Here is a 22,105-nt window from a genome sequence, read left to right as displayed (position 1 = left end):
TTTAGACTTGTCATTCTATCTCTAATTTGCATTTTGACGTCAGCAAGCAGACGGAAACTTAAAAAAGAACAGTTTTTGGACAAGATGTACGTGGCAAGGGTTTTAACTACCCCTCCCCCAACACTCTTGATGATGAATTAAAATGGCACAGTTCCTTCCTAATGCGACCCTATTTTCACAATGAAACTAGATGCACACAATAAAAGAACCAACAGTGATCAGTGTTTTTTCAGTGCAGTTCTCTGCTTCTAGCATTGTACTCAGTGTAATGTGCGGCTGAGTGTGTGAATGATGGCTCTGTCGGTTTGGAGTGTGTGGATGAGAAATGAAGTTTATTAGGGTTGAGTATCTGTGGATGTTGAGAAGAGTGGAAAGTGTGTGTGTGTGTGTGTGTGTGTGTGTGTGTGTGTGTGTGTCTGTGTCTGTGTGTGCATGCACTGAAAAGACCCATTTACTGTATAATAAGAGAACAGTTGGACGAAACCTGGCAGGTTGTCCTGGATAGTGTGGTCAAAATATAGGTCAAGACCAGATCCTTTCAGCTCCCTGCTTCAAGTTTAGCCCTTCTGGCTATTGTACTTTGCCTGTGATTCATGTATCTGTGTGCCTGCATGCACATCTTTCACTGGTGTATCCATCTAAGTGTATTTGTTTTAGCGGCTCTACTCCCTCTAAAATACAAAAGTCAAGGCTGCCAGTGGCTTTCTGTTTTTTGTTTAACTTTTTTTTTATCCTCTTGAGGGTTTAAAAAGAGGGTGTCACAGCTGCAATGGTCACAAACTGTTGGTTCTCCAAGTTTTCATTTGTTCCACTTCTGTATCATTGATGTCACCGCTTTTTTCAGTCCTTGGTGAGTTCTGAGTGTCCTATGGGTGTCACAGCTTAATCGGTCCCCGTGGCCAGCGCGTAGTCAGTTTGACTGATGAAGGGCACTGGCACCATGGCAGACTGATCCTCTGAACCCATCAATCAGTTGCTCTGCCCAGTCAGATAGCTGGGTACACGCTTGTATAAATACTAGGGAGAGGTATTAGCAAGGACTTCACTGTATGATACACATCACAATACATGGATCACCATGTATGTGAGGCTATACTGGCCCTACTGTGACATGTACAGCAGATGTTGTAGTTTAAAACTTTAATACATTATTTTTTTCAAAACATCAATTGTTGGAGCTGACGATATACGAAACAGGTATCATGAGAACAAATGTAACAATATATTGCTGTATCAATTTTTAAGCACAACCCTAAAAAATAACTTGTGGGTTCTGAAGTGCATTTGTGATTTTGGTTGTAGAGGAAGGATATGTCTGTCTGTCTATATGTCTTCTGCTTAGTTTTTGTGGGTATTGTCACAAGTCACAAGTATTGCACTGTAACTGTACGGTTAGCTTACTGCACATTTTGACTTCCTCGCAGTGTCACTGCAAACATCTTAAACTAATGCCACTTAATCTGTATAAATTATTGTCTATTCTGAAAATTGAAAAGAGATGTATGCCTTAAATAGTGTATTTATACTTTTGTTTAATTGAAATGGCCTCATATATTACCTGAGTAGGACAAGTGGCCAGCATGGCTGACAGTGCTTTGGACAATGCACTTGTATAGGAGTACACAATTGCATGCACCGTATGTACTTGGCTGCAATTTAAATGATACATTTTGTACTGATACAAAAAACTTGTGGTGTTAATCCTCCAAGGATGAGTCTATTTAGTCATTCCCATTTAGATTGGTTTGTTTGTATGTTGCAATATCATCAGGCCAGCACCTTGCATGGCATCTTTGCGATAGGAGTTTGTTTGTGTGTGTGTGTGTGTGTGTGTGTGTGTGTGTGTGTGTGTGTGTGTGTGTGCGTGTGCGTGTGCGTGTGTGTGTGTGTGTGTGTACGAATGAGAGGCATAAAGCGCTTTGTCCTGCTTAGCTTGGAAAGCGCTATGTAAATGCGGCCCATTTACCATTTTCTATTTGCTGAAGGAAGCGATCCTCTCTGAATAAACTCAGTTAGTGAACAGTGCTGTCGCTGTCCATGGTGCTGAAGTTCACTATCTGAATTCCATCTGGTCCACTCCACAACCTTCCGTTTCTTTGTTTTGATTTCATATCCTGTCGAGTTCATATCATAGCGTCTTTGCTTCTATTGTAGGCTTCTCCTTTGCTATTCCTGCCATGTTTAAAGAGTGTCTACAGTGGCTTAAAATGCCTTTCAGTGCATTATTTATACATTTTTGAGTTTGAGAGTTTGGGTATGTGGCATTGCCATGTTACATTCCCATCAAAGGCATTCCATTTGGAGTTTATTCATTTAGCATATTCTTTTAATAGCTGACAGTCGAGAACGAGAGACGGAGAGACGTTGCTTTGTCTAGTTGTCATTTACCAAGCCTCTCTTGATTACCAATTGAAACAAGCAGCTCCATGCTCCATTACTCCATTCCGTGCTCGTCTGCACAGATGGCTGTACGAACAGTTACCACTGTCATTTCCACATTCTACACTGGGTCTGCTCTCTTCCCATGAAGGCTTTGTAAACAGAGAACATTTTTCTGCGGTTGGTCTGCGGTTAAAGTTGCTTTTGGAGAGAATGGAGCTTTTCCTACATTGTATATCTAGAAGTAATAAATCAAATGCTTGTGCTGTTGATGTGTGCTTTTAAACAGCATTTGTTTACCACTCATCCGAAAGGCTTCATCAGTTTCATTCAACACAAAGCTGGTCCACTTGCCTTCTGATTTATGAGTAGAAGAGATCCCAAGGACTGAATGAAACGGGCATAGACAACCAACAGTATGTGCATGTGCATGTGCTTGTGTGCACATTGGTGGCTTTGTGTAATGAGAATATATGCCTTGTACTCTGGTCTAAGGAATGTGTGATAGCTGGCATAGAACTATTAAAGCACTTTTACCAATACATCAAACCACAATGTAGAGGCACAACATCATATGAGGGACACTGTGATAGCAATGGCCACATAGTAAGCCATTTACGTGGTAATTTTGGTATTTTTTTTAATTCTCCCCGTGACCACATCAACTGGAAGATTGTGTTCATCAGTTGTATTTAATGATCTTTCCCTATATTGTCTTGAGTAAGCATGTATAGATAGATAGATAGATAGATAGATAGATAGATAGATAGATAGATAGATAGATAGATAGATAGATAGATAGATAGATAGATCAAGTTAAAACTGTACAATACTAATGGATGGATGGATGGATACTGAGAGAGACAGAGAGCACCCCGGGAGAGTACATCATAAGTAAGAGGTTTGCGAGGCTCTTGGGAGCTTCCCCTCCAGGTTAAGTGAGGCTCTTGGAGAAGCTCTTGGAGAGCCTTTTATTCACTTAATTAGGGGTTGGCACAAAGTCTTTGATTAAAGACTTTCTTATTGAATTCAAGGGGGCTTTAACAATCTGCGAGTATCTACGGCTACACTGTAGTACATCACATGCTAATTGAACACAGAGCCTGTGAAGTCACACTCCTCATCACTTATTGAGATGTGCCTTGGATTTGCATGAAGAGAAATAGAAACAGTGACTTGTGCCTCACAAAAGATGTAATACAAATATACATTTAATATGTGTACAATGTGCTCTATTGCTGTGCTCCAAAAAGCTAAATTAAGTCTCTGTGAGTCAGGTTGCAGGACACAATATGAATTGTAAGGTGCCCTGCTGTGTTTGGCCAAGCCTCCTATTTAACAAGCTGGTCACCTCGTGTGCTGATAAAGCGTTTTGTCAGTAAACCTGTTTTCACGTGGAGGACATACTGTACGTTGTTGTGGATATAGGATGCTGATAGATCACAAAGTCTTGGCTAAGCGCCCTACCAGCCCACCTACCTACCTCTTCCGCAAGTGTGTGCCTACTGCCTACACACTCATTTCCTTGCTCTGATCTCTTTTTTGTTTTGAATTTTTAAGCTTTTACTTATCCAGTTTTTTTTAATATATGTATACAGCATATATATATATATACATGATTACTATTATTGTTCAGCTAATCTTGCATGCTACACCAGAGACAAAAAACATGCAAACCAAACATGCCCAATAACCTCCTATGTGTTTATATTTATTTTTAATTGATCTGTAACTATAATCAGTGGATGGATTTTGATTGACATTTTTATGTTTTATTTAAAAAAAAGGAAAAAAGAGTTTTAGTATTTGCATGTATTCTACTTCTTAAACTTTTACTTTGACGTAAACCTAAGGATGTCAATGTTCCCTTCTAAGGTGCCTCTACTACTGTCCACAAACTGGAGTTCAATATGGACCTGGACTGTTTAGCTAGGCGCCTCTCAAAGTAGGCTGTTTGTATCTGAGGGGAGTTTATAATAGACGGCCAGTGGATATTTTAAAACGGATATGAGCGTTCTGTAAGCCAAGGCTATAGCTCTAAAAGCCCTGATTCTGTCTTGGTGATTTACACCACTGTGGTACTGTAGGTCTTCTAGAGGCTTTTAACACAAAGGACTGGGCCTCCAATGGGGCTGCTCGCATGATGAATTACCTGGCGGTTATGAGATAACACACGTCGACATGCTGCTGTCACACTTTCACAATGCCTGCACAGCGATCACACACGGAGAACAATGTCCTGTGTTTTTGTCACTCTAAACGCAGAATGAGTGACGGCTGGGGAAGGGTGACAACACTGCAGCGCCTCGCTGAATTAAAGAGATCAAAGGTGTTTATTCAGTGTCAGTGACCGGAGGAAGAAAGATCCACTAATTATCCACGGTTGCTTTGCCCTACTTTCAAACTGAGAAGGTTAAAGGTTAGAGTCAGCGATTCTGGAGAACACTTATTGACCAAATTTTTGCCAACAATGAATATCGCCTCATCTGCTACCGGTCTTTACTGTGTGTGCGCTGAAAACACCTTGACTAAGTAAACTGGTATGTAAACAAAGGGGGCCCACAGTAGCTAGCAACATGCCCGTTTACAGAGCCTAGCCCTAGGCAGTGGTTTAACACTGAAGTGCACACACAAAGCGAACAGGTAGAAGATCGCGAGGAGATATTCACTGATATTGAAAAAAAGTGATTTTGATAGCAAGCATGCTCCAGAATCACTGACTCCACCTTTTAATGCACCAAAAAGGGTTTGCAGTCATGTGATCCCTGTGATGTTGTCCTTTTCTTTATCATTCACTTCATGTGAGCACCTATATAGATAACATTCTCAGCTTTTTACTCCGACCTCCACAAATGTGTTTTTTCCCCTGCATTATGCATGAGTGATCTCCCTTACATATCAACATATTGGAATGATGCGTTTTGCCTCGCAGTGCTTTTAAAGTAAAGGGATTCAGTCTGGTGGGTGAGCTGAGTGGAGCAGCACTCACCGTCCTCCATTATTGGAGTCCCAATGACAGCTTCTCTCCCCTGTCCACCTCCGGACTCATCACCTGGGAGCACAGAGGGGCCATGAATATTCAACAGACTGTCCAATGTTTATCACTATGCAGCAAAGATCAATGTGTGCCCTCTGTATGTGAACACACTCTAATCTTTCTGTGACTGTACCGGCCAGACTACTGGATAGAGAAGGCCAGAGCTCTGAACCGTTTGCCAGTATTGCTCACTGACACTTTGCTTTAGTGAATTTTGTGAAGCTGTCTGAGGGCGAGACATTGTTCCATCTCTTGCTGTGGACGCTTTGGATCTCACCTTTTTGGCTTTGTCGATCAGTAAAGAAAAAAAGTATCCCCTTGGACGGAATGCTTGTGCTAAAATGCTCACCATGAATAAGCTGAAAATGAAACATTTGGACAGCTCCAGTTGAAAGAAAAACTCCCCGTCTGCGGCATGCCAAATAAATATCGAGTTTATGAGTTTCTACTTCTGTAATTGGCAGCAGACTTTGACTGTGACACTGCAGGACAAATAATTGAATTCCAATTTGGTGTCCATCCAATCATTAACTTCCATCCACTCAATCATCAGCTCTGGAAATAATAAAAACACATAATGGGCCTGATATAACATATATATATATTCTTTAACTGTGGTAATTGCTGAAGAACATGTTGTACAGACAGGCAAAATACAAAGTCAAACAAACTGCAGTGGTTATTAAAGGTTCCCTGTGCTTCAGATTGACATCTAATTAAATTACAAATAGATTCCCAACATGAGAATACGAGGCTTCACAATTGTTTCCCCAACCAATTTAACATGGGTGAGATTGCATTATATTTAATCAGCTAATGCTGCGCTAGGTTGACTGACCCTGATAGTCGCTCTAACGCTCCTATTGAGTGTCTGCTGTGCTGAACAGCTGATCTCAGCCACTTACTACTCAATCCAACCCAAAGGGAAAGGGCTCATGATGAACTCATTTTATCGGTAGTACTCTAGCTATCACGTCAAGTGCTGTGGGAGGAAGGAGTGGGTGGGTGGGCTCAGTGCTGCAGAAGTGTGTGTGTGTGTGTGTTTGTGGGGGGGTTGGTTATAGCAAAAAAAGGAAATCAGACTGAGTACATTTTGAGCTGCCGCTGTGTGTATGGGGTCTGTGTGTGTGTTCTGGGTTTGAAATGTTGTATATTTCAATAAAATATGGCCTACAGGTCCAGGCAGGTCCTCCATGTTAAGAAGGATCATGTTGGTGTGTGTGAATGGTAGAAGTGTGTGTGTGTGTTTGTGTGTCCCTACTGTGCATTTTGCGTGTGTACACACATGCATAGAGCAGGAGGCGGACCAGTGGGTTTGCACACCAAATGATTCAGCGATTCATGGACAAGATTCATGTTTTATGAGTATAGGCTCCCATAAATTACATAGCCTGGCTTTTCTGCTGCTGCAGCACAGTGCCTCTCTCTCTCTCTCTCTCTCTCTCTCTCTCTCTCTCTCATACTCTTTCATTTTAACACTGAGATTCTCACACTTTTTCTCATTTCACTCTTTGCCCTCCCCTGTTGGTTTTTTCCCGTTGCACACTAAATGTCATGACAATTTATTGCGCCAATATATTTGAAGATGTCATATGCCCTCATGTAAATGTTGTCCAAAAACAATCACCCTCAGTGGAAGGGCCTAAATATGTTTACTGCTAAAACCCACTTGTTTCGGGTATCAAGAACACTGTGGCAGAGAAACACGTAAACTTGACTCGGCGTGTTTACCTGTGTGCACCATGTGTTGGCTTGTGACAAGCCGCTGAGCTTACTGGAGTGTACTTTGGGGAGCTTCCTGTGTGTTACTTGGCAACGGTGTGCTTTCAGTACAGGGTGTTGTTGTTGTTGTTGTTTTTTTCTTAAAGCTCCCATATTATACACTTTTCGGTACTATTATACACCATATTATATGGTCTTAGTGGTCCCTAATACGTTTTTCTTTCATTGTTTGCTGAAAAAAACTTTCAGATAATTTATTGTACTATGCTGATGTTCAGCTAATCTCACAATGGCCTATTTTTTAAAAAGAGCTGCAGCTCCCCTCGTAAATATACAATCTTTGAGCTGCTCCTGCCCCCTGTCCGGAAGCGAAGCCATGGTACGCCTCGCCCTCTGTCTGTCAGGGCCGTGGACCAATAAGAAATAGGGGTGTGGGCTGCACAGTGGAAGCTTCTGGCTTTCCAGTTTTTGAGGTCAGAAACGAGGAGAATTCTGATTGGAGTATATTGGGGGGGGGGGGGGGGGGGAGGGGAGGGGGTTTCAGAAAGGGGGAGAGTGAGAAAAGGAGAGATTGTTATTTTTTTAAATATGTTGGCAGTCTCTAGGCACACCGTGGACCCATGGATATGTTAGAACACATTTAAAAAGTGCATTTAGCATAATATGTGACCTTTTAAGGAAGAACCATCTCTCGTGCTGTCCTCATTGTAACCGTGCATTTCAGAGTGCATACAAACAGATAAACAGGTGATCAACAGATGTGTCAGGAGAGCTGATTGATAAGCTTGACTACAGTACATTTGTCTTGCTCTGCAGCTGAATCCAGCACCATCTCTTCATTGACAACACAGTTAAAGTCAGGTCAAACATTAGATGCAAAACATAGAATAGCACTCAGTTCTGTTTGGTTGGGTTTCTACAAGAAGCTGGACCTTTATGCATGCTGCTTCAGTGGTTTGCCACTAGTGTTACATTTTAAGGTTGCTATTGGTCGTAAGTAACTGGGTAGGTAAGTTAGCCTGCCTAACTCACATGTGTCCAGAGCCAAATATCTCATCAAACTGCCCATTCATTTTGCTGTGTATATTATGGTTTTTCAGACGGGGGCGTAGCACAAAACTCTGTTCCAAATACATAAGGAGTCTCTGTGGGTTCCTTTTCTCCCTTGATCCATCTCAAACTTCTTTTTTAAATGTTATTTTGTCTTGAATATCTCTACAAATGTTCAAATGGCTCTGTAGTGTTGAATAGGGCAATCACAAATAAGTGTTTAACTAATGTTTAAGTTACACCACAGCCCTTATTCCTTAACATATTGTAGCCCCGTCCTCCACACACACACACACACACACACACACACACACACACACACACACACACCCGTGTTTACAGGGGATAAATACTGCTTATAGTGACTAAACCTGACAAAAACAAAACTCCTACACGCCACTGAGAGGCTGCTGTACTGGTGATTACCTAATTAACGGGTCGCCTTTGCGAAGCATGACGGATAAATGATTCACATTCATAAACGTCCGTATGGACATACTTAAGTGTATCTCATTGTTCACCATCATGTCCATCCACAGTGTAGATGGCGATCTGCACACTCTCAATGCCAAATAATAACTTGCATGCAAACAAACAAATGACTCAGAGATGGTATGCAGTTAGGTCCCTATGAGCCAAACTGTAAACATTCCATGTAGTGAAGACAGCACACTGTTACCATATGGACAGATACAGACATGCATTGCATGTTAACAGTTGTTATGCTGTGGAGAGACAAGACACAGACCTCTCTGAAAGATATATGAGTAAAACCAATCTAATTCAGGCTCATCGATAAGAAAGGAGCGCATTTCCCTGGGCAGAAATTGACCAGGTGTCAAGGGGGCTGATGGAGTGGGCTGTGTGTGTATGTATGTGTGTGTGTGTGTGCGTGCGTGCGTATATACTAATGTGCCTGCATGTGTGTCTCTGCTTTTGTGTGCACCTGTACTTCACAGGGCTTCTTACTTAACCCGGGAGCTCCCCCTTTCATTTGAGAATGATGCTATTTTTAGAGCTGTGTCGAAAGGTCAACTGCTTTTCATCGGCCACTAAAGAAATGAAACAAGAGGTTTAACAGGAAAAAAAAACACGCATCCTCTGGGAAATAGACCCAGCCTTGCTCCAGTCCCCTGCTACATGCTTTGAACCACGCTAACAATGCATCACTGCAATGACAGTGTGATGTCATTTTGAGGGATGGTTTCTGCCGGATGGTTGCCTGCTGTGCATGGGCACTTGTGTTAAATTGTGCTTTTTACCTCGTAAAAAAATCAAATAAATCAACTTTTCTTTTCTGGATTCAACATGCTTCAGTACACGTTATTCCAAAGAGGCAGATTCTTATTTTATGTTAACATTTTTCCATCTAGGACATGAATAATTTGTTTTACTTCCCTCCTTTATGTTTGTGATCTTCGCATAAAAACCTGTTGGTCTACAGTGTTCCTTACAATGATGCCATCACCCCCCCCCCATGTCAGCCTGAACACTATCTGTGAGAGGTTTGTAGTTTTCATCTTAAAAAACAATATCAGCTATGGCCATCTTAAATGCCTGTGGATGCAATGGATTCCATGGGGTGTTACGTTTTCTTTTTAAAACAATTATAAAAAAGATTCTCAAATGAAGCCTTCACAGCAGCATCAGTCCTAATATTTGAATATGTGGAGTTAGAGCGGAGTTGAAGGATTAAGTGGTAAACAAAATAGACCTGCTCAAAGTACTACAAATACAGTACTTGTACAGCTGCTACAAGGAACTTTGAAATATTTCTGAAACAGTCTCATTTCTCCTCTGATGATCATAATTTACATGTCACAGCAAACAAGACCATCAGTGCAAAGAATGCTTTTCTGATATAGTTTTTCTTAATGCCTTTGTCATGGGTACGCTCACCCAAGAACAACAGCTGGCGTAGAAAAAACATTACCACTTTTGTCCAAAGGGAGTGCAAGAATGGACAAAAACTGTAAGTTCCTTTTAATAGAATAAGGATGTTTTCTTGTAAGCGTTGGGATCAGTTGTATAGTATATCAATTATACAAAGTTGTTTTACATTAAAAAAAAAAATGTGCGGTGGAGTATCACATTAAGATGATGGGCAGTGACAGGCAGCTTTCATATGAGGTCAGCTATGTGTCAAGTTGCAACACCACCGTAAACGTCATCCGCAATCCTCACTTCTGACAAAACGAATGTATCTTACATATCCCCAGGCTCATGATAAAAACACATCTCTCCTCCATCACACCCACTTACAGAGGAGGTGGTGAATGAGTGAGTGGTGAATGAGCTTCAACAGTATGGTCAAGTCCAACATCGACTGTGTATTATATTTGAACATAATAAAGTCCCTCCCAGACTGCCTGTATCAAGTAGAAAGAAAGGTACAGACTCAAAGCTATAGTGTGTAACTTTTTTCATATAACTGAATGTCGGTTAGATTCAAGCCATCGCCCAAACAAATTGACACAAAGTTGATCATGCCTATCAGCTCCAAAAAAACTCTCTCTGTATTTCTCAGTATGGTAGTGTTTTCAAACTAGTGTCATCCCCTGACACTGGCGCAGGAGCTCAGAAAAATCCCCAGAAGCGCCCATTGAAATATTTCAGTTGTTGATTCTACTGCTTAGAAAAGACCTGGACGTACTGTATAGCAGAAGGCATAAAATCCAAGCGCGATGCAAAAGGGTTGTTGTAATTACTCAGAATTCCTCATGGGGACGACAGAAGTTATGCACTATGGCTTTAAAGCTCACTTTTCCCTGTTGAATTTTGAGTAATTTCATACCAACACTTCTAATGGTTTAACAACCCCTCCCCCCATGTGCAGCTCATAAAAACTTGGGTTCTGGCATCTCACTTACACACCAGCTAATTATAGTCCACTGTAATTACAAATGTGTCATTTCTCATTAGGGCCTAACAGCAGACATGCAAATGAAACACACTATTTGACAGAGAGCTTTTTTTTTTATCTTTCCCTCCACTCTTTTATATCTCTCCGTTTGACACAGAGTGAAAAAAACAGCTTACAGGTACTCATCTCTCCATTTAAATAAAAAAGAAACCTTTTTTATCTATCATTATTATTTCATTATCTTGATTTGCATACATGTTAATTGGGCCCTTGGGACATAAACCGAAAGCGTGGTGTATTTAGTCATTGTTCTCTCTTTTTTTGTGCTCTTTTCTTTTTTAGTCTTTGCACGTTTCTCTCCATTACCTGCTTTTCATGTGGGACTACTTTCTCTTGTGACCTGCACTAGTTAGTTTTCTACCAAGACCTTTAACCTGTGACAAATAGCCAAAGCAAGGAAAAAAAAACCTCGTAAAGAAGACATAGAGGTTATCTACTTTGTTTTTGTATTTCCATCCCAGTGATTGGAGTGCACTTAGAGAGTCAGTGACTGTAAGTGATTGGTAAGTAAAGGTCTGCTTTACATTTAACACAATGCCAACTGTGGTCGGATGGCTGTTGTGCTCCCCTGTTCACATTAACAACAACAAGCTGTGTGTGTGTGTGTGTGTGTGTGTGTGTGTGTGTGTGTGTGTGTGTGTGTGTGTGTGTGTGTGTGTGTGTGTGTGTGTGTGTGTGTGTGTGTGTGTGTGTGTGTGTGTGTGTGTGTGTGTGTGTGTGTGTGTGTGTGTGTGTGTGTGTGTGTGTGTGTGTGTGTGCGAGATCCTAAGGCACTGCACCACTGACGGCTATTGGAAACTGGGTGTCCTTAGGCTCTGATCTATATATCATAGAGCCCTCTGTGGCTCCATCCATTGCGTAACATATTGAAATTGTAATATTCACTCTATTCCATTATCTCTTTCTATCAGTCACATACACATTGACTCATGACCAGTATACATACAGAACATACAGAAATTAGGATCAAATGGTCTTTTACAGAAACCAGAAACTCCCCATCACACTATGGCTCATCATTACTGACTCTGATATTAGTTACTGCTCACAACAAAGCCTCACTCCCTCATCATGTTGTCAGAACTTGTTTGAATTAGTTGATTGATTGATGGAACTGTTGATTTGATAAACAGATGGAGAGACTGACATCAGTGGGATGTCATTATCAGTCAAGTGAAATCCTAAATAATCCGTGATGTAGCCCCGTTTGGCCACTTGAGGGCATCTTGGGTTGTCTTAAGACAAAAGAGTGCTCTTGTTAAAGGGTTCCAATTCTGATTCAAGGGGCTTAGACATCTGGTTATCTAAGTACAGTGGAAATATACTCTATCTAAATATAGTGGTTACAGACAGGGCAAAGCATTGACATGACAGACTTGTTACCTCACCGGAAAGATACCCCATGTATAATGCACTGGATCTTTTCCCACTGTGTGTTGCTCCATTGCAATTTGGAAGTTCCTTTTAGTGGGTACTGTTTGATTGTTGGCAGTGTAGAAGCCATGCATCCCTCATTTTAGGAAGGAGAAACTTGTTTGAATGAAACCACAGTATACTGTATTGTCTCTCTCTGTCTGTGTGGAGCAGTTGGCCTCTGCTTGATCAACACTGTAATCCTGCAGCAAAGTCCTGCTGAGCTCTGCACTGCCCTCTAGTGGTCGAAAGGAAGTAAAGCATTTTGTAAGTGGTAAAGCAATTTGAAGTATGTCAGTAGGTTCAAAACGACCCCAACTCGGTCTGCATTTTTTTTTTAAACTCTCATTTGAAAAACAGCAGCAGACAAGGTTTGTGAAACTTCCTGAAGTGCAGATGTGAGGTTATATGACACACACGATTTGAAAGCCTCCGGCGGTGCTCTGCTGCACCAACACAGATGGAGCAAATGAGCTGGATTATTGTTCATCAAATGCACTTCTTTTGTTTGAACGGCCTTGTTAAATCTAGCACTACATTCAGCTCCCCTCCTGACAAACAAACTGTGTGTCAAGTTGATGAATTAGCGTCTAGCTAAGAGCAACATTGACATGATAATTTATACTGTGAGCAACGCAAGCAAACCGTGAGTGATCGGTGCAATAGGCTACACTGCCACAATGTTTGTAGTTTGAGTTGAAAATTCATGTACTTTTTGCCTGTTATAATGTCACTACGTTACAATGAGCTTATATGGTGAGCTGACAAGTACTAATTACCTGAAATTATTAACAAAAAAAAACACATTCACTTCCATTTTACCATCAACGCTGCTGATCGCCAAGAAATGCTCTAAGGTTTTTTAGTCTACTTGGATGAAATAATTCTATCATCGCATACTAATGTTGACAGGGAGTACACATGTATACATTACTTCTAACCACAGCAGGATCAGGGGTCTTACCTCATAAAGGGCTTTATCGACATAGGTGTGAGTATGTAGACCATACTTATTTGAATAATTGAAGCAAAAGCACAGATTTCAGATATCATCTATAGTACAGTATGACAGAAAATAGGCTAATACCTTAGTGATGTCTGATACTAAATGTATCTGGTTAAAATCAAGGATTACAGCATGTTGACAAGACTGACTGACACTAATGATGAGAACAGCAGCCTATTCAATGGAGAATCCAACTCTCTGCTAAATATGTTCAAACTCAGAAAGATGACATTACAACCAAGTCTTTAAATTGATTTTTTTAATTAAAAAAAATTGGCAACTGTTGTCTTAAGATGTCATTGTTTGTTATTCGGATGTAGTTGGACATGCTGTTTGGTTTTTACATTTGAGATAACGGACTAACTGCAGTCTATATCAGCACTGTGGTCCACCTTTCATTAGACTGAGTGGATTCTGGGGATACAGTGCGTGACGTGATGTGTTTTAATGTATCCGGAGCTTTGGTAACATTTGATCCGTGTCAGTGTTAATGGGCGTCTTGAGTGTGTGGTAATGTCCACCGGTAACGACCTCTGTCATATACTAGAATATTAACCCCAGTCACTTCAGACTAATCAAGGCACTCCTAGTCCCCCCCTTGTCACCTCCATTAGCTCTCACAGTCAAACACTGGCACGCACACACACTATTTCTGTCATGGCGTTTTATCATCTCTTTTCTTTTTTTTTATTTCTTATTTTATTCTCAGGGCCACAGAAGGTCACAGCAGCCAAAGTGCCGCGGCGGCTAATGACAGTTAGCGTCATAACTTTGGCCATTACAGACATCATTAGTCTTTCATTGTCTCCTGGGGAAAACTTTATTGCTGTTCTCAATCAGAGGAGGCGGGGACGTCCCACTCACACGCGCACACACACACACACACACACACACACACACACACACACACACACACACACACACACACACACACACACACACACACACTTGTCTCATCGGAGATCTATGGCCCATAACGTATATTCACACCTTAATAGACCTCCAGGATGGAAACACTAAAAAAGGAGGGATACAAAACACACTCATTGGACATAATATTTCATGCAGGTGTAATTTTTAGTATGACTATCGTTTTATTAACAAGAGCCCATTTCTTATGTTGTCATAAAGTTTATAATTCATATACAAAGCATGGTTATATATAGTCCACTTATTTTTCAGTATGGTAGTTCATACATGATAAAGCTCCATTGAGCAATATTTTTGAACATTGTAACAAATATTTCCCATCCTGTTATGTGAAAGATCTATTGATAGTGCCAATAGCAATTTTTAAAACATCATATATTGCAGCTTTCAGTTGGAAATCCAGACCCTGATATCTTGAACGATAGAGTGTCTGACTTGGGTGTCTGTCTGTTTGGAAACTGTGTGGTTTAATTTTTGTCTTATTGCAGTTGTTGTGGAATTCACAATTAAGAGTTTGACCTGAGTTGACATCACCCTCATTACCATTCTATTAAACTTAACCTCAAGCAGTACCGGGCTGCTTCCTAGCAGGGACCAGTTTCCAGGCAACCAGCATAGACTCGGAGGGAGGTTTTTTAAGGTCTGGCCAAGAAATCAACCCTTAAAGTACATAACTTCTATTCAAACTATTCCTTTAAGTCCTTCACTCTGACTGCTATTTCTTGGTTAGGTTTGGGTTTGGGCTCTTATACTTTGTCAAGTATTGTGGTTAGATATTCAAATTATGCCCAGGGCTAAGGTTTGGATTTAATATGTATAAATCAGAGGTAGGTTGAGGTAGGACACTGCAGCTTGACAGGGAGCCATCTTAGAGAGAAGAAAAATGCACGGACCACACTGGAAAGTCCATGGCTGCCCCCCCCCCACCCTCCTCCCCATATCACATCTATGAATACACAAACAGAGCTTGGCCCGACCTGGCATCACCCTCATTACAATTCGATTAAGTCTTCTAACTAAAAAAAAAAAAAAAAACAGGCCCTTCACCTGCATCAAAAAATTATTAATATTAATGCGCTCACCTTTGCACTCAATGCATTTGCAAGTGGCAACACGTATACCTTTTGCTTACCCAGACGCCCCACGCACCAACACTTTTTGCTCATGAAGAAATGCACACACGCACACACACACACACACACACACACACACACACACACACACACACACACACACACACACACACACACACACACACACACACACACACACACACACACACACACACACACACACACACACACACACACTTGGTGTCAGCCTTCAACTCCGGAAGCAGGTCTTGCCAGAGGGGTTTGGACTAATTGATATTCTCCCACACTGCCCAGGGCTTCTCCAAGGAACCACACTCTGCAGTGCTGCTGACAAGGCACATTCCATCACTGCTGCAGACTTAAAATAGGATCAAAGGATGGAGCAATGCGTGTCTGTGTGTGTGTGTTTGTGTGTGTCTGTGTGTGTGTGTGCGCGCGTTTATGAGGCAGATAAAAAGAGAGCGAGAGAGCGAAGAGAGGATGTTTGTGAGCAGCATGTTGAATGAATCCTCAGTGAATTGTGGCAGTGTTGTTTTGCCTCTGCTGAATGTCTGGCTTTTGGTCCCTATCGTGTCATCTTGCTCTTTATATTCGAAACCCCATCTGTATATATTTGACTGTTTTCTCCAAACTAGTGTCCTCACATCCCCTTCCTTTTGTTTCCAGCACAGATTATTCCCTGTATAACCAGGCTGTTTGTGATTGAGGCTATTATTCAGTAGTTATCCGATCACGGGCTGGTGAGTGCGGGGCCACAGGGGCTGTGTTTAATCACTGGCACTCAAACTCATGTGTGCCTCCCTCCAGTGGGTGCAATCAGGTTTTCTTTAAATGTGTCTTTAAAAAAAAAAAGTCCCCCACATAAGTATGTACAGTAGATACAGGTCTGGAAATGATTAGGAGACCGCTCCAAAGTATGCCTTAAGCGACATCTTATTGATTGATGCTAATATTTTCATTGGGAATTTGGGAGAAATGTTTACACGACGGTAGACTTTTTGTTGTTTAACCAATTGACCTTTCTCTTCAAATGTTACAGATGCCCAGAAGACTTAATTAGGTGGCTTTTATTAGCTGTATCCATGGAAACTCCCAATTCAATCAACTTGTCCAATCAATGATCATTCCTACTTGCAAGCCCGCCCTCCAACTCCTCTGATTTGTCCACTTGTAGGACTACAGGCTCATGCAAAACACGCAATTGTGTTTTATGGTTTGTGTAGTTGAGTTGAGTGTTTACTAAGTTTTTTTAATGTATTTATTTATTTATCTATGGTGGACTCGGCTATGTGTGAGTGGAGCTCCCAGTATGAAGGCACTGTGTTTCATTAATGTCTCTGTCGGAGGTCCTACACACCTCAGGCAGGCTACATTCTAATCTCGGGCCCATAGGGAGGGGCAATGCTCCATCATGCTCGCAACAGAGAGACGTCTTGTAATGCGGCTATACATATTCTCCAATGGCATATTTAGTACACCTCGCGGCCATTAACTGATGTACATTGCAATGATTTTATGACACCCCTGCGTGAGATGATGAACCAGCTATTTAAAGGGTCTTAATGTATCGGCTCATCCTTTCGTTTGGAAGCGAATCTCTCTAGGGTTATTTTCTAACCCTCTTTTTTTGCCTAATGTATTATTCATTCACAGTGCAGCAGCAGCAGGAGAGGTCTTGTCGGCGATAAAGCAAAGCTGAAGGATAGCTTCTCTGGGCTGATCATTCCAGCAAGCGCATTCATTCATTCACTCAATACGTTAACTCACCTGCATGTTATCAGACCTGCTGCAGCAGAATAGCATGAGGAAAACCCCTCATGTAATAGGACATGACTGATTTGTCCTCGTGTCACGTCAGCTGCATTCTGAAGTCATTCACACATTCACAAGATAAGGAATTCTTTATAGAGGGCGACATAGAATAGTTTATTGCGTCCCTTCAGGTGCTCTTTCACCGAAACAAAAGATTAAAAGAGTTTTCTACGTTCCTGTCCAATAAAGTGATAATCGCCATGTTTTACTGTTTTATTAATTTTGTATGGGATTGTTTTAATCCACTGTGTATGTTAAGTATAAAGCCCAGTTTAAAAAAAAATCCCTGTATGGACACTGTATGCATAGGCACCAGCTCATTGTACATTTCCCATTTCTTCCGCCTCTTTTCCGCCTCCACACCCATTACATCTTGTGCTTGCTTTCTTACTGCCTCCCCTCTGTACAAAGTCAAAATCCAAAGCTCCATAGAGCCTTCTTCCATTCCTGCACTGTTTCTCCATTTATTCGCCCAAGGGATGTTAAAATCCTCTTATTCTAAACTGCCTCACAGTTTTTCATATATACTGTGTATCATCTCATTCCAGCTTTTTTACTGAAGCCACTGTATATGATGTTTAGACTGAGGCAAATATCCACATCAAAGGCTCTCTGTTGTTAATAGCTGCAGCACTCCAACATGTAATATATTCTAGATGTCTGGTGCATCTAGTTTAGACTGTATTTTCACAATTTTTCTGACATGTTTTTTTGTTATTGGGAACATTTGGGTCACGGATAGATTTCAAAAGAAAGTTCTTGCAAATGTAATTTATAGATGTGTTTTTAAATTTGTATCTGTAAAGCACTGAAAAATGTGCTCCATAAATCAGTTTTACTTGACGATTTTGACACTGTCCTTATCTGTCCAAAACATATACAAATATATACAGTGTACATATACATGTATAACCATATAATCATATTATTTTGAACAGATATTCCTAGTCTTGATTGCTCCAGGGCCTCACCATGCACTCTTAATTTGTGACTACTTGACAAAAGCTCTCCATTTTCATCCCCCACCCCCCCCCCCTTACAAAGCCCTTGACGCGCACTCACTGGTCCATCTTAGCTCCCTGATTAGCTCGGACTATTAGGCTAATCAAAACAAATGAGACGTGTGTATACGTTGATTGTAGGATACTCGCACTCGGGCTCCAAAGCTTTTTACTGCTTCAGATGATGAACTGGTGATATCCAATGATGGGGAAAGAGGAGGAGAATGACAAGGCGGAGAAAAAGAAATGACATAAATCCTAGCAAGGCAAAAAAAAAAAAAGTATTACTCGTCTCAAATTAAATTAAAATCCCCTTCTTTGATGATTTGATTTCCGGGGCTCAAGTTGAGCTGCTTTTGATTTCACGGTCCGGGCCTTAAAGAAGTGCTGAGTGCCCACACACTGACTGCTTTTCCTACAGGGATAGCAGGTGATAAAAGAACATCCCCCCCCCTCCCCACCAAGCAAAGTAATAGCAATAATCAAATGGGTTGTTTATCCCATTTCCACTGGGTTGACATTTGCTCTGGCTCTGCTGCTGGACATCTAACTAACACTAATGCGATTTCCTCTTGAGGAGATTGGATTAAAATGTTGCGACCCGATGAGACCGTGGCTTTACACAAGTCTGCATCAGATTGTGCTTGGCTGGTTCTATGAGGATTTGGAAACGGTATGTTTTTCCATACAGGTCATCCATACGTGCATGGTATTAGGATCTCTGGGTGAAGAATGCATTGATAATACAGGAATACAAGCTGATGTGCATATCACGTGTTATTTGTGAATTTGTGGTTAATTTCTTGCAAAGATCCCGAGGCGACATTTAGTCGAGGCTAGGCTCAAGAGGAAATGTCCAAATGTGTTAATGCAACTGCCTTAACTCCTATCTCTGTGACCCCAACAAGTGTTTGTGAACAAATGCATGTGAACAGCTTGGGGCCAGACTGTCAGTTTACCGTAACCATGTTATAGGCCCCTAGAAAAGGGCAGTATAAATGGGGCCCTCGGAAGACACAGGGAAAAGGTCTTGGCTTGTATAGAGAGGGTTTTGGAATGGAACCGCCATGGACTCTTGCTCTCATTCGTTCACCTGTAGGAGGAAAAAAAATGTAGGTATGTGCGCCCATGCTTTGCTTCACCAGATTAATATTTATCTGGTGTTTTAGATGTGCTTTTTTGATGACACCATGCAATGTTTTTTTTTGATTGATATGAAAGTAATTCTCCTTTTGCTACTCAAGTATGTGTCGCTGTGAGGTTTCTTACATGTGCATTACTGTGCTATGTGCAGAGAGCTTGTCTGACCAATCCATGCATTTAAACTTACACTGTCCTGTGTGCCTGAAAAGCCACAGTGCAAAGCCTTTCCTCTCCTCTCCTCTCTTATTTGCTCAAGTATTATCCTAAACCCTGATCTAGCCCAAAGGGTATTTCTTTGTAATTTGCTAGACCACCATGATGTTAGAATTGATCGGGGATACTAGTATTACTCAAGCTAACCAATGGCTGTGTTAAGAACAAAGAATACATACTGTTTCATAAGACGTTTGCAAAATTATTTTTCCAAAGAAGAAGAAAAAAATATTGTCAGAGTGCATACATTGAACTATTTGTAAAAAAGATATGTCCAGCCTTAAATGGGGTCTTATATGTTTGAACTTGAAGGATGATCCATAATCCCTTATTTTCGTTTGAGTTGCGATTTTACATTCGAGCAATCCACATACCCCCGCCTCTGTGAGACTATTATAAACTATAAGTGAGCACGATAGAAATCAGAGGCAGTCCTGTGACAGAGTTTTGTTCTGCATGTTGTCGCAGGCTGGCTGTAGGGCCATTGTTGAGCTGACAGTGTCCGCTGCTGGTTGGAGCGTTAACTGCAGTGTCTCTCCTGCTGCAGCATCCCGGAGCAGGAGGCTCTTTTAACCGCCACGGGGACATACATGTATATGCGTGCATCCGTCAGCTACAGATCGAGTGATTGGAGTAGGATTAAGTGTGTGTGTGTGTGTGTGTGTGGGGGGGGGGGGGGGGGGGGGGCAAAGCAGCAATCAGGGGCAAAGCAGCAATCCAACGCTCCAGTCCCCTATGAGCACCACACGGTTAATTACAGCCACAAACAGCAGATGGCTCTCTTGAGTTTTAATTTAGCTGTGTCTGTGATTGAGACTTCGATCATATCCAATCTCTCCCCCCTCAAAACTATAAGAAACGGATACAATATTTCACCACTTTTTTATTTTGTGGAACTGACGCTTCCAATTCATCATCTTAATGGAGGAATAAGGCTGAGTGCAATAATAAAAGCAGCTCTCCAAGTGCTGGTGGTTCACACGAGATGGATATCCCGCAGTCTCTGGTGGACGTTCAAGTACAGTTTATTATTACTGAAGCTGTTCCCCTCCCTTCGTTGTGCGGGTGCTGAAATTAGCGGCGCTGTCCGTGGTGCTGAAACCACTCGAAACCGTAAAATGGAGCGCACACCATGAAAAGCCTCCCAAATGATTCAAACTCAAATAAATGTGCCCCCTTTTTCTACATGTGCAGCAACTAGTTGTCACCTTTTATGAGGTACAATATAAAGTCATTTTAATGTACCACATGTTTGTGGTGTGAAATACACATTTAGAAATGTAACTATGCCAGTATAGTCTTCGTGTTATCATGTAGGCTATGTGAATTCCAGATATTTAGCCAAAAAGAGAGTGTTTTACAGTCTTATTTTTTGCCCTTAGTAAGTATACAGTATAGAGCCCAATCTAAAACGTTGAAGAATACAACGTTACCATCTAGTGACAGCAGCAGCATCAAGAGCGGGCTGTTCATTCCCCCTTCAAGCAGCTTGGGGCTTGGTGGTCGAGGAGGGAGGGAGGGTGTGGGGGAGGGCAGCCTCTTCACTCAGGCGCGCGCTAACGAGTGCTTAGGACTTGTTGATGGGAAGGGTTTTTTTGATCTGCATGCGGTAGGCTACACACATAGGCTGGAGCGACTGGTCGTGTTTTTTTTCATTTCTCTTTGAGCGTGGGAAAATGGACAGTGCTTTATATCAGTGGCGGTACTTTCCTTCGTCCCTTTACGCACTGATCGCCGTTTTCATCTCCCACGCCTGTATGGGTAAAAATCCACTGGGTCGAAGTGTCTGCTGATCGCCGGCGGGGGGTTTAAGTTTTATATATTTGTATGCAGACGTCATCTCTACAGGATTTAGAACAGTTTTCTTTCTTTTTTTCTTCCCTTTCATGCCTGGCTCCTATCGAGCCCGACAACCTGTGCTGTGATCGTGGAATACAGTGAAGAAAATATGTTTTGTGAACAGATCAGCAGGTATAGGTTGGAAGACAAGTTTGCGTTCAGACATCTAGCCTGCTGCATCGTTTTATAACTCCACTATGGTTGCGTATTTCTTCTCATCAATCACCGTGTGACTATCGATCAGTCACCACAGGGTCGCTGTCGCTGATTTTGCTTCTTGCAAACTTGGGGAGTTCGTTTTCGTTTCGCTTCTTCACTCTAGTGTTGATCTTCGAAGGAGGCGCATGTATTTTTGCTTGATTGCCGGCGGCGGACATGCACAGGCGTCCCCACCACCGCTAAACCCCAAACAGCGACTTGTGACAGAGCAACCTCGTCTGGCTTAAGAAGAAGAAAGAGAAAAACCGAGGAGGGTAAAAGGATGAAAGAATGGGTGAATGCGCCTTTGAGGACGCTGCAGCCGGTATTGGACATTTAAGGAGG

At 41.7% G+C, this 22,105-nt stretch overlaps 1 protein-coding gene across 1 annotated transcript in view; it reads left to right on the top strand.

Annotated features, from left to right (window-relative positions):
* Positions 1 to 22,105, top strand: part of fgf14 (fibroblast growth factor 14) — a gene marked incomplete at both ends in the record, with an annotated part of 96,371 nt that overhangs the window by 42,245 nt on the left and 32,021 nt on the right. The gene's annotated exons all lie outside the window — the stretch shown is intronic.

Source organism: Ammodytes marinus, assembly GCF_949987685.1.
Source record: "Ammodytes marinus genome assembly, chromosome: 12".
In the NCBI taxonomy this organism is placed as follows: Eukaryota; Metazoa; Chordata; class Actinopteri; order Uranoscopiformes; family Ammodytidae; genus Ammodytes; species Ammodytes marinus.
Note: the sequence above shows the minus strand (reverse complement) of the source record. Positions and strands in the feature narration are given on the sequence as shown.